This window comes from Aegilops tauschii, chromosome 4 (assembly GCF_002575655.3).
Source record: "Aegilops tauschii subsp. strangulata cultivar AL8/78 chromosome 4, Aet v6.0, whole genome shotgun sequence".
In the NCBI taxonomy this organism is placed as follows: domain Eukaryota; kingdom Viridiplantae; phylum Streptophyta; class Magnoliopsida; order Poales; family Poaceae; genus Aegilops; species Aegilops tauschii.
The window spans coordinates 38890471-38905088 of NC_053038.3; positions in this window are offsets into that span (position 1 = coordinate 38890471).

The window sequence follows — 14618 nt, forward strand, 5'->3', positions numbered from 1 at the left end:
TTCAGTGCTTGCAGAGAATACCTTGCTGAAAACCGCTTATCATTTCCTTCTGCTCCTCGTTGGGTTCGACACTCTTACTTATCGAAAGGACTACGATAGATCCCCTATACTTGTGGGTCATTGAGACTCTTTTCTGGCGCCGTTGCCGGGGAGTGAAGCGCCTTTGGTAAGGAAAATTTTATATAGTGTGCTGAAATTTACTGTCACTTGTTACTATGGAAAGTAATCCTCTGGGGGCTTGTTCGGGGTATCTTTGTTGGGGAACATAGTAATTTCAAAAATTACCTACGCACACGCAAGATCATGGAGATGCATAGCAACGAGAGGGGAGAGTGTTGTCTACGTACCCTCGTAGACCATAAGCGGAAGCGTTATATCAACGCGGTTGATGTAGTCGTACGTCTTCACGATCCGACCGATCCAAGTACCGAAAGCACGGCACCTCCGAGTTCTGCACACGTTCGGCTCGGTGACGTCCTCGCCTTCTCGATCCAGCAAGAGGGGCGAAGTAGTAGGTGAGTTCCGGCAGCACGACAGTGTGGTGACGGTGTTGGTGAAGAACAATCTTCGCAGGGCTTCGCCTAAGCACTACGAAAACTATGACGGAGGATAAACTAGAGGAGACGGGGTTGCCGGCACACGGCTTGGTGTTTCTTGATCTGTCTTGGGTGCTAGCCCTAACCCTCTATTTATATGTTGAGCCTTGGGGTCGAAACTTGGAGTAAAAGCCTCCACAAAGTCGGTTTCACCCGAAAGGCAAGAGTCCTTCTCGGACTCCAGGGCCAGACGCCAGGGTTCCCGGCGTCTGGACCCAGACGCCAGGGACCCTGGCGTCTGGCCCCTGGACTCCGCAAAACTTCCTTTTGTGCTTTCCAAAAACCTCGTGGGCTTTCCCCTTTGGCCCAGATAAAGTGTTCTTGTGCCCAAACATTTCGGGAACCATCCGGAACCCCTTCCGATGGATTCCGGAACCTTTCCGGAGATCAAACACTACTATCCACATATCAATCTTTACTTCCGGACCATTCCAGAGTTCCTCGTCATATCCGTGATCTCATCCAAAACTCAAAACAACATTCGGTCACCAACATACATAACTCATAGTACTATATCGTCAACGAACGTTAAGCGTGCGGACCCTACGGGTTCGAGAACTATGTAGACATGATCGAGACACCTCTCTGGTCAATAACCAATAGCGGGACCTGGATGCCCATATTGGCTCCTACATATTCTACGAAGATCTTTATCGGTCAGACCGCATAACAACATACATTGTTCCCTTTGTCATCGGTATGTTACTTGCCCAAGATTCGATCGTCGGTATCTCAATACCTAGTTCAATCTCGTTACCGGCAAGTCTCTTTACTCATTCTGTAATACATCATCCCGCAACTAACTCATTAGTTGCAATGCTTGCAAGGCTTATAGTGATGTGCATTACCGAGTGGGCCCAGAGATACCTCTCCGACAATCGGAGTGACAAATCCTAATCTCGAAATACGCCAACCCAACAAGTACCTTTGGAGACACCTGTAGAGCACCTTTATAATCACCCAGTTACGTTGTGACGTTTGGTAGCACACAAAGTGTTCCTCCGGTAAACGGGAGTTGCATAAGTCATGAAGAAAGCAATAGCAGAATACTAAACGATCAAGTGCTAAGCTAACGGAATGGGTCAAGTCAATCACATCATTCTCCTAATGATGTGATCCCGTTAATCAAATGACAACTCATGTCTATGGCTAGGAAACATAACCATCTTTGATTAACGAGCTAGTCAAGTAGAGGCATACTAGTGACACTCTGTTTGTCTATGTATTCACACAAGTATTATGTTTCCGCTTAATACAATTCTAGCATGAATGATAAACATTTATCATGAAATAAGGAAATAAATAATAACTTTATTATTGCCCCTAGGGCATATTTCCTTCAGTCTCCCACTTGCACTAGAGTCAATAATCTAGATCACATCGCCATGTGATTTAACATCAATAGTTCACATCACCATGTGATTAGCACCCATAGTTCACATCATCATGTGACCAACACCCAAAGGGTTTACTAGAGTTAATAATCTAGTTCACATCGCTATGTGATTAACACCCAAAGAGTACCAAGGTGTGATCATGTATTGCTTGTGAGAGAAGTTTAGTCAACGGGTCTGCCATATTCAGATGCGTATGTATTTTGCAAATTTCCATGTCTACAATGCTCTGCACGGAGCTACTTTAGCTAATTGCTCCCACTTTCAATATGTATCCAGATGAAGACTTAGAGTCATCTCGATCAGTGTCAAAACTTGCATCGACGTAACCCTTTACGATGAACCTTTTTGTCACCTCCATAATCGAGAAACATATCCTTATTCCACAAAGGATAATTTTGACCGCTGTCCAGTGATCTACTCCTAGATCACTATTGTACTCCCTTGCCAAAATCAGTGTAGGGTATACAATAGATCTGGTACATAGCCTGGCATACTTTATAGAACCTATGGCTGAGGCATAGGGAATGACTTTCATTCTCTTTCTATCTTCTGCCGTGATCGGGCTTTGAGTCTTACTCAATTTCACACCTTGTACACAGGCAAGAACTCTTTCTTTGACTGTTCCATTTTGAACTACTTCAAAATCTTGTCAAGGTATGTACTCATTGAAAAAACTTATCAAGCGTTTTGATCTATCTCTATAGATCTTGATGCTCAATATGTAAGCAGCTTCACCGAGGTCTTTCTTTGAAAAACTCCTTTCAAACACTCCTTTATGCTTTGCAGAATAATTCTACATTATTTCTGATCAACAATATGTTATTCACATATACTTACCAGAAATGTTGTAGTGCTCCCACTCACTTTCTTGTAAATACAGGCTTCACCGCAAGTGTGTATAAAACTATATGCTTTGATCAACTCATCAAAGCATATATTCCAACTCCAAGATGCTTGCACCAGTCCATAGATGGATCGCTGGAGCTTGCACATTTTGTTAGCACCTTTAGGATTGACAAAACCTTCTGGTTGCATCATATACAACTCTTCTTTAAGAAATCCATTAAGGATTGCAGTTTTGTTATCCATTTGCCAGATTTCATAAAATGCGGCAATTGCTAACATGATTCGGACAGACTTTAAGCATCGATACGAGTGAGAAAATCTCATCGTAGTCAACACCTTGAACTTTGTCAAAACCTTTTTCGACAAGTCTAGCTTTGTAGATAGTAACACTACTATCAGCATTCGTCTTCCTCTTGAAGATCCATTTGTTTTCTATGGCTTGCCAATCATCGGCCAAGACAACCAAAGTCCATACTTTGTTCTCATACATGGATCCTATCTCAGATTTCATGGCCTCAAACCATTTCGCGGAATCTGGGCTCATCATCGCTTCCTCATAGTTCGTAGGTTCGTCATGGTCAAGTAACATGACCTCCAGAATAGGATTACCGTACCACTCTGGTGCGGATCTCACTCTAGTTGACCTACGAGGTTCGGTAGTAACTTGATCTGAAGTTACATGATCATCATCATTAGCTTCCTCACTAATTGGTGTAGTAGTCACAGGAACAGATTTCTGTGATGAACTACTTTCCAATAGGGGAGCAGGTACAGTTACCTCATCAAGTTCTACTTTCCTCCAACTCACTTCTTTCGAGAGAAACTCCTTTTCTAGAAAGGATCCATTCTTAGCAACGAATATCTTGCCTTCGGATCTGTGATAGAAGGTGTACCCAACTGTCTGCTTTGGGTATCCTATGAGGACACATTTCTCCGATTTGGGTTTGAGCTTATCAGGATGAAACTTTTTCTTATAAGCATCGCAACCCCAAATTTTAAGAAACGACAACTTTGGTTTCTTGCCAAACCACAGTTCATACGGTGTCGTCTCAACGGATTTAGATGGTGCCCTTTTTAATGTGAATGCAGCTGTCTCTAATGCATAACCGAAAAACTATAGTGGTAAATTGGTAAGAAACATCATAGATTGCACTATATCCAATAAAGTACGGTTATGACATTTGGACACACCATTATGCTGTGGTGTTCCAGGTGGCACGAATTTTGTGAAACTATTCCACATTGTTATAATTGAAGGCCAAACTCGTAACTCAAATATTTTACCTCTGCGATCATATCGTAGAAACTTTTATTTTTGTTACGATGATTCTCCACTTCACTCTGAAATTCTTTGAACTTTTCAAATGTTTCAGACTTGTGTTTCATCAAGTAGATATACCCATATCTACTCAAATCATCTGTGAAGGTCAGAAAATAATGATACCCGCCGCGAGCCTCAACACCCATCGGATTGTATACATCAGTATGTATTATTTCCAATAAGTCAGTTGCTTGCTCCATTGTTCCCGAGAATGGAGTTTTAGTCATCTTTCCCATAAGGCATGGTTCGCAAGCATCAAGTGATTCATAATCAAGTGATTCCAAAATTCCATCAGCATGGAGTTTCTTCATGCGCTTTACACCAATATGACCTAAACGGTAGTGCCACAAATAAGTTGCACTATCATTATTAACTTTGCATCTTTTGGCTTCAATATTATGAATATGTGTATTACTACAATCGAGATCCAACAAACCATTTTCATTGGGTGTATGACCATAGAAGGTTTTATTCATGTAAACAGAACAACAATTATTCTATAACTTAAATGAATAACCGTATTGCAATAAACATGATCAAATCATATTCATGCTCAACACAAACACCAAATAACACTTATTTAGGTTCAACACTAATCCCGAAAGTATAGGGAGTGTGCGATGATGATCATATCAATCTTGGAACTACTTCCAACACACATCGTCACCTCGCCCTTAACTAGTTTCTGTTCATTCTGCAACTCCCGTTTTGAGTTACTACTCTTAGCAACTGAACTAGTATCAAATACTGAGGGGTTGCTATAAACACTAGTAAAGTACACATTAATAACATGTATATCAAATATACCTATGTTCACTTTGCCATCCTTCTTATCCGCCAATTACTTGGGGTAGTTCCACTTCCGGTGACCAGTCCCTTTGCAGTAGAAGCACTTAGTCTCAGGCTTAGGTCCAGACTTGGGCTTCTTCGCTTGAGCAGCAACTTGCTTGCCGTTCTTCTTGAAGTTCCCCTTCTTCCCTTTGCCCTTTTCTTGAAACTAGTGGTCTTGTTAACCATCAACACTTGATGTTTTTCTTGATTTCTACCTTCGTCGATTTCAGCATCACGAAGAGCTTGGGAATTACTTTCGTTATCCCTTGCATATTATAGTTCATCACGAAGTTCTACTAACTTGGTGATGGTGACTAGAGAATTCTGTCAATCACTATTTTATCTGGAAGATTAACTCCCACTTGATTCAAGCAATTGTAGTACCCAGAAAATCTGAGCACATGCTCACTGCTTGACTATTCTCCTCCAACTTTTAGCTATAGAACTTGTTGGAGACTTCATATCTCTCAACTCGGGTATTTTCTTGAAATATTAACTTCAATTCCTGGAACATCTCATATTGTCCATGACGTTCAAAACGTCTTTGAAGTCCCGATTCTAAGCCGTTAAGCATGGTGCACTAAACTATCAAGTAGTCATCATATTGAGCTAGCCAAACGTTCATAACGTCTGCATCTGCTCCTGCAATAGGTCTGTCACCTAGCGGTGCATCAAGGACATAATTCTTCTGTGCAGCAATGAGGATAAACCTCAGATCATGGATCCAATCCGCATCATTGCTACTAACATCTTTCAACTTAGTTTTCTCTAGGAACATATATAAAACATAGGGAAGCAACAACGCGAGCTATTGATCTACAACATAGATATGCTAATACTACCAAGACTAAGTTCATGATAAATTAAAGTTCAATTAATCATATTACTTAAGAACTCCCACTTAGATAGACATCCCTCTAATCCTCTAAGTGGTCACGTGATCCATATCAACTAAACCATGTCCGATCATCACGTGAGATGGAGTACTTTCAACGGTGAACATCACTATGTTGATCATATCCACTAGATGATTCACGCTCGACCTTTCGGTCTCCGTGTTCCGAGGCCATATCTGTTATATGCTAGGCTCGTCAAGATTAACCTGAGTATTCCGCGTGTGCAACTGTTTTGCACCCGTTGTATTTGAACGTAGAGCTTATCACACCCGATCATCACGTGGTGTCTCAGCGCGAAGAACTTTCGCAACGGTCCATACTCAGGGAGAACACTTATACTTTGATAATTTAGTGAGGGATCATCTTATAATGCTACCGTCAATCAAAGCAAGATAAGATGCATAAAAGATAAACATCACATGCAATCAATATAAGTGATATGATATGGCGATCATCATCTTGTGCTTGTGATCTCCATCTCTGAAGCACCGTCATGATCACCATCGTCACCGGCGCGACACCTTGATCTCCATCGTAGCATCGTTGTCGTCTCGCCAATCTTATGCTTCTACGACTATCGCTACCGCTTAGTGATAAAGTAAAGCATTATAGGGCGATTGCATTGCATACAATAAAGCGACAACCATATGGCTCCTCCCAGTTGCCGATAACTCAGTTACAAAACATGATCATCTCATACAATAAAATTTAGCATAATGTCTTGACCATATCACATCACAACATGCCCTGCAAAAACAAGTTAGACGTCCTCTACTTTGTTGTTGCAAGTTTTACGTGGCTGCTACTGGGCTTAGCAAGAACCGTTCTTACCTACGCATCAAAACCACAACGATAGTTTGTCAAGTTGGTGATGTTTTAACCTTCGCAAGGACCGGGCGTAGCCACACTCGGTTCCACTAAAGTTGGAGAAACTGACACCCGCCAGCCACCGCTGTGCAAAGCACGTTGGTAGAACCAGTCTCGCGTAAGTGTACGCGTAATGTCAGTCCAGGCCGCTTCATCCAACAATACCGCCGAACCAAAGTATGACATGCTGGTAAGCAGTATGACTTATATCGCCCACAACTCACTTGTATTCTACTCATGCATATGACATCTATGCATAAAACCTGGCTCGGATACCACCGTTGGGGAACGTAGTAATTTCAAAAAATTCCTACGCACACGCAAGATCATGGTGATGCATAGCAATGAGAGGGGAGAGTGTTGTCTACGTACCCTCGTAGACCGTAAGCGGAAGCGTTATGTCAACGCGGTTGATGTAGTCGTACGTCTTCACGATCCGACCGATCCAAGTACCGAAAGCACGGCACCTCCGAGTTCTGCACACATTCGGCTTGGTGACATCCTCGCCTTCTCGATTCAGCAAGAGGGGCGAAGTAGTAGATGAGTTCAGGCAGCACGACGGCGTGGTGACGGTGTTGGTGAAGAACAATCTTCGCAGGGTTCGCCTAAGCACTACGAAAACTATGACGGAGGATAAACTAGAGGAGACGGGGTTGCCGGCACACGGCTTGGTGTTTCTTGATCTGTCTTGGGTGCTAGCCCTACCCCTCTATTTATATGTTGAGCCTTGGGGTCGAAACTTGGAGTAAAAGCCTCCACAAAGTCGGTTTCACCCGAAAGGCAAGAGTCCTTCTCGGACTCCAGGGCCAGACGCCAGGGTTCCCGGCGTCTGGACCCAGACGCCAGGGACCCTGGTGTCTGGCCCCTAGACTCCGCAAAACTTCCTTTTGCGCTTTCCAAAAACCTCGTGGGCTTTCCCCTTTGGCCCAGATAAAGTGTTCTTGTGCCCAAACATTTCAGGAAACATCCGGAACCCCTTCCGATGGATTTCGAAACCTTTCCGGAGATCAAACACTACTATCCACATATCAATCTTTACTTCTGGACCATTCCGGAGTTCCTCGTCATATCCGCATCCAAAACTCCGAACAACATTCGGTCACCAACATACATAACTCATAGTACTATATCGTCAACGAACGTTAAGCGTGCGGACCCTACGGGTTCGATAACTATGTAGACATGACCGAGACACCTCTCTGGTCAATAACCAATAGCGGGACCTGGATGCCCATATTGGCTCCTACATATTCTACGAAGATCTTTATCGGTCAGACCGCATAACAACATACGTTGTTCCCTTTGTCATCGGTATGTTACTTGCCCGAAATTCGATCGTCGGTATCTCAATACCTAGTTCAATCTCGTTGCCAGCAAGTCTCTTTACTCGTTCTGTAATACATCATCCCGCAACTAACTCATTAGTTGCAATGCTTGCAAGGCTTATAGTGATGTGCATTACCGAGTGGGCCCAGAGATACCTCTCCGACAATCGGAGTGACAAATCCTAATCTCGAAATACGCCAACCCAACAAGTACCTTTGGAGACACCTGTAGAGCACCTTTATAATCACCCAGTTACGTTGTGACGTTTGGTAGCACACAAAGTGTTCCTCCGGTAAACGGGAGTTGCATAAGTCATGAAGAAAGCAATAGCAGAATACTAAACGATCAAGTGCTAAGCTAACGGAATGGGTCAAGTCAATCACATCATTCTCCTAATGATGTGATCCCGTTAATCAAATGACAACTCATGTCTATGGCTAGGAAACATAACCATCTTTGATTAACGAGCTAGTCAAGTAGAGGCATACTAGTGACACTCTGTTTGTCTATGTATTCACACAAGTATTATGTTTCCGGTTAATACAATTCTAGCATGAATGATAAACATTTATCATGAAATAAGGAAATAAATAATAACTTTATTATTGCCTCTAGGGCATATTTCCTTCAATCTTCACCCTGACCAGTAGAGCAAAGAGTTGCTCCTCAACCTACTGAACCTACTGAAAATGAAAATGTCTACTTTGAGATTCCTTCGGGTATGTTGGAAGAACTGCTAGCTAATCCTTATGCAGGAGATGGAACAATGCATCCTGATGAGCACCTAATATATGTGGATGAAGTTTGTGGATTATTTAAGCTTGCAGGTGTGCCCGATGATGTTATTAAGAAGAAGGTCTTCCCTTTATCTTTGAAGGGAGATGCATTGACATGGTATAGGCTAGGTGATGATATGGGATCATGGAACTACAAACGATTGAAATTGGAATTTTATCAGAAGTTTTATCCTATGCATCTTGTTCATCGTGATCACAATTATATATATAATTTTTGGCCTCGCGAAGGAGAAAGCATCGCTCAAGCTTGGGGGAGGCTTAAATTAATGTTATATTCATGCCCCAATCATGAGCTCCCAAGGGAAATAATTATTCAAAAAATTTATGCTCGGCTTTCTGATAACAATCGCACCATGCTCGATACTTCTTGTATTGGCTCTTTTATGATGAAGACTATTGAATTCAAATGGGATTTATTGGAAAGAATTAAACGCAACTCTGAAGATTGGGACCTCGACGAAGGTAAGGGGTCAGGTATGACACCTAAGTTTGATTGTGTTAAATCTTTTATGGATACCGATGTTTTCCGTAAATTTAGCACTAAATATGAACTTGACTCTGAGATAGTAGCTTCCTTCTGTGAATCTTTTGCTACTCATGTTGATCTCCCTAAAGAGAAGTGGTTTAAATATCATCCTCCCATAGAAGTAAAAGTAGCTGCACCTATTAAAGTTGAAGAAAAGATTATCACTTATAATGATCCTATTGTTCCTACTGCTTATGTTGAGAAACCACCTTTTCCTGTTAGGATAAAAGATCATGCCAAAGCTTCAACTGTGGTTCGTAAAAGCAATATTAGAACATATACACCTCCTGAGCAAGTTAAAGTTGAACCTAATATTGCTATTGTTAAAGATCTCTTGTCTGATAATATTGATGGGCATGTTATTCATTTCCGTGATGAAACTGCTAGAATTGCTAAACCTTGTGCTAAAGATAAACATAGACCTGTGGTAGGCATGCCTGTTATTTCTGTTAAAATAGGAGATCATTGTTATCATGGCTTATGTGATATGGGTGCTAGTGCTAGTGCTATACCTCATGACTTATACAAAGAAATTATGCCTGACATTGCACCTGCTGAGATAGAAGATATTGATGTTACCATTAAGCTTGCCAATAGAGATACTATATCACCAATTGGGATTGTTAGAGATGTTGAAGTCTTGTGTGGGAAAACTAAATATCCTGCTGATTTTCTTGTTCTTGATTCCCCACAAGATAGCTTTTGTCTCATTATATTTGGTAGACCCTTCTTAAACACTGTTAATGCTAGGATAGACTGCGAAAAGGATGTTTTTACTATTGGTCTAGGTGATATGTCTCATGAGTTTAATTTCTCTAAATTTCGTAGACAACACCGTGAAGAGGAATTGCCTAGTAAGGATGAAATTATTGGTCTTGCTTCTATTGCCGTACCTCCTAATGATCCTTTAGAACAATATTTGCTAGACCATGAAAATGATATGTATATGAATGAAAGAAGGAAAATAGATGAAGTATTCTTTAAACATTAACCCATTGTGAAACACAACTTGCCTGTTGAAATCCTAGGGGATCCCCCTCCACCCAAGGGTGATCCCGTGTTTGAGCTTAAACCGTTACCTGATACTCTTAAATATGCTTATCTTGATGAGAAAAAGATATATCCTGTTATTATTAGTGCTAACCTTTCAGAGCATGAAGAAGAGAGATTATTAAAAACTCTGAAGAAGCACCGCGGTGCTATTGGATATACTCTTGACGATCTTAAGGGCATAAGTCCCACTCTATGTCAACACAAAATAAATTTGGAGAAAGACGCCAAACCAGTTCGTGATCACCAACGACGGCTGAATCCTAAGATGAAAGAAGTGGTAAGAAAGGAAATATTAAAGCTTCTTGAGGCAGGTATTATTTATCTCGTTGCTGATAGTCAGTGGGTAAGTCTTGTCCATTGTGTCCCTAATAAGGGAGGTATTACCGTCGTTCCTAATGATAAAGATGAATTGATCCCGCAAAGAATTATTACAGGTTATAGGATGGTAATTGATTTTCGCAAATTAAATAAAGCTACTAAAAAAGATCATTACCCCTTACCTTTTATTGATCAAATGCTAGAAAGATTATCCAAACATACACATTTTTGCTTTCTAGATGGTTATTCTGGTTTCTCTCAAATACCTGTGTCAGCCGATGATCAATCTAAGACCACTTTTACTTGCCCTTTCGGTACCTTTTCTTATAGACGTATGCCTTTTGGTTTATGTAATGCACCTGCTACCTTTCAAAGATGCATGATGGCTATATTCTCTGACTTTTGTGAAAAGATTTGTGAGGTTTTCATGGATGATTTCTCCGTTTATGGATCCTCTTTTGATGATTGCTTGAGCAACCTTGATCGAGTTTTGCAGAGATGTGAAGACACTAACCTTGTCTTGAACTGGGAAAAGTGCCACTTTATGGTTAATGAAGGCATTGTCTTGGGGCATAAAAATTTCTGAAAGAGGTATTGAAGTTGATAAAGCCAAGGTTGATGCTATTGAAAAGATGCCATGTCCCAAGGACATCAAAGGTATAAGAAGTTTCCTTGGTCATGCCGGTTTTTATAGGAGGTTCATTAAGGACTTCTCAAAAATTTCTCGGCCTCTGACTAATTTATTACAAAAAGATATACCATTTGTCTTTGATGATGATTGTGTAGAAGCATTTGAAATACTTAAGAAAGCATTGATCTCTGCACCTATTGTTCAGCCACCTGATTGGAATTTACCTTTTGAAATCATGTGTGATGCTAGTGATTATGTTGTAGGTGATGTTCTAGGGCAAAGAGTTGATAAGAAATTAAATGTTATTCAATATGCTAGTAAAACTCTAGACAATGCTCAGAGAAATTATGCTACTACTGAAAAGGAATTCTTAGCAGTTGTATTTGCTTGTGATAAGTTTAGACCTTATATCGGTAATTCTAAAGTAAATATTCACATGGATCATGCTGCTATTAAATATCTTATGGAAAAGAAAGATGTTAAACCTAGACTTATTAGATGGGTTCTCTTGCTACAAGAGTTTGATTTGCAGACAACTTGTCTAGGTTAGAAAACGTTCTTGATGGCCCACTACCTATTGATGATAGCTTTCCAGATGAACAATTAAATGTCATAAATGCTTCTCATACTGCTCCATGGTATGCTGATTATGCTAATTACATTGTTGCTAAATTCATACCACCTAGTTTCACATACCAGCAAAAGAAAAAGTTTTTCTATGATTTAAGACATTACTTTTGGGATGACCCACATCTTTATGAAGAAGGAGTAGATGGTGTTATTAGACGTTGTGTACCTGAGCATGAACAGGAACAGACCCTACGCAAGTGTCACTCCGAAGCTTATGGAGGACACCACGCTGGAGATAGAACTGCACATAAGGTATTGCAATCCGGTTTTTATTGGCCTGCTCTCTTCAAGGATGCCCGTAAGTTTGTCTTATCTTGTGATGAATGTCAAAGAATTGGTAATATTAGTAGACGTCAAGAAATGCCTATGAATTATTCACTTGTTATTGAACCATTTGATGTTTGGGGCTTTGATTATATGGGACCGTTTCCTGCCTCTAATGGATATACACATATTTTAGTTGCTGTTGATTATGTTACTAAGTGGGTAGAAGCTATTCCAACTAGTAGTGCTGATCATAACACATGTATTAAAATGCTTAAAGAAGTTATTTTTCTGAGGTTTGGAGTCCCTAGATATTTAATGACTGATGGTGGTTCACATTTTATTCATGGTGCTTTCCGTAAAATGCTTGCTAAGTATGATGTTAATCATAGAATTGCATCTCCTTATCACCCGCAGTCTAGTGGTCAAGTAGAATTGAGTAATAGAGAACTCAAATTAATTTTGCAAAAGACTGTTAATAGATCCAGAAAGAATTGGTCCAAGAAACTTGATGATGCATTATGGGCCTATAGAACTGCATATAAAAATCCTATGGGTATGTCTCCGTATAAAATGGTTTGTGGTAAAGCGTGTCACTTACCTCTCGAACTAGAACATAAGGCTTATTGGGCTATTAAAGATGTTATTTGACATTAGCTCACTTGATGAATGGAGAACCCAGGCCTATGAGAATGCCAAGTTGTTTAAAGAAAAAGTTAAAAGATGGCATGACAAAAGGATACAAAAGCGTGAGTTTAATGTAGGTGATTATGTATTGCTATACAACTCTCGTTTAAGATTTTTTGCAGGGAAACTTCTCTCTAAATGGGAAGGTCCTTACGTTATCGAGGAGATCTATCGTTCCGGTGCCATAAAAGTCAACAACTTCGAAGGCACAAATCCGAAGGTGGTGAACGGTCAAAGAATCAAACATTATATCTCAGGTAATCCTATAAATGTTGAAACCAATGTTATTGAAACTGTAACCCCGGAGGAATACATAAGGGACACTTTCCGGAACGTTTCAGACTCCAAAAAGGAATAGGTATGTGGTACGGTAAGTAAACTGACTCCAAAACAGTTCTAATGGCAATTTTTCTCCGTTTTGGAATATTTAAAAAATAGAAAAATAAGGAGCAGTCCGGGAAGAACACGAGGGTGGAGGGCGCGCCCTACCCTACTGGGCGTGCCCCCCTGCCTCGTGGGTACCTCGTGTGCCCTCCGGACTCCGTTTTCTTGCATGATACGTATTTTTGTCGGTAAAAATTCATTATATATTCCCCCGAAGGTTTTGACTCCTGTATCATGCAATTATCCTCTGTTCTTGTCTCGAGCTGTTTTCTGTCAGGGTTGTCAAGCCCAGGCATCATGTCGTCCCCCTCCTCCAACAATGGTGACAACGATGCTTGGCTAATGAAGATAGAGCTGAAGAGGGAAGAACCCATGGAGATCAACAAGGATGAAGGGATCAAGAAGGCCACGGAGGACCAAGCTCATGAAGACAACCTTCAACTCGATCACAATCTTCTTATCCCAACTGAGACTGAAGCTTTCAAGATGATTGAGTTAGCTCGTATACAAAATAAGTATCTCACACGTGAAAATATTTTGTTGAAGGAGCATATCATTGCACTCAAGGGCATTATCCGCAAGTTGGAGGACCTCTTACGCTCGATGTGCGACTATCCATCATCACCACCTTCGAAGAAGGAGATATAATCACATGGGTATGGGCACTCCCCTTGGCAACTGCCAAGCTTGGGGGAGGTGCTCCGGTATCGTATCACCATCACATCTCTATCTTTACCGTTTTTCTTAGTTCGATCCTTTTAGTAGTATTTTGATCTAGTAGAATAAAGTTTTAGTATGATCTAGCCTTGAGTTTTGCTTTATGATCTCTCTATGTAATCGAGTCCGTGAGCTATATAATAAAGATTAGTGTTGAGTCAAGGGCTTGATTATCTTGCTATGATCTTGAGTGAATAAAAGAAAAGAGAAGAGGATAAAAAGAAACAAAGAGATCATATTGACCTTATGGAGAGTAATGACTTCACATAGAAAGAGTATGATGATTAAAAATTGTTGAGAGTTGATAAACTTAGTTTTGGTCATCATTGCAATTAATAGGAAGTGATAAGGAAAGAGAGGTTTCACATATAAACATACTATCTTGGACATCTTTTATGATTGGGAGCACTTATTAAAATATGACATGCTAAAGAGTTGATGTTGGACATGGAAGACAACGTAATGGGTTATGTTTTCTTATATCTGAGATAAAGTATATTGTCATGGATCATCCAACATGTTGAGTTTGCC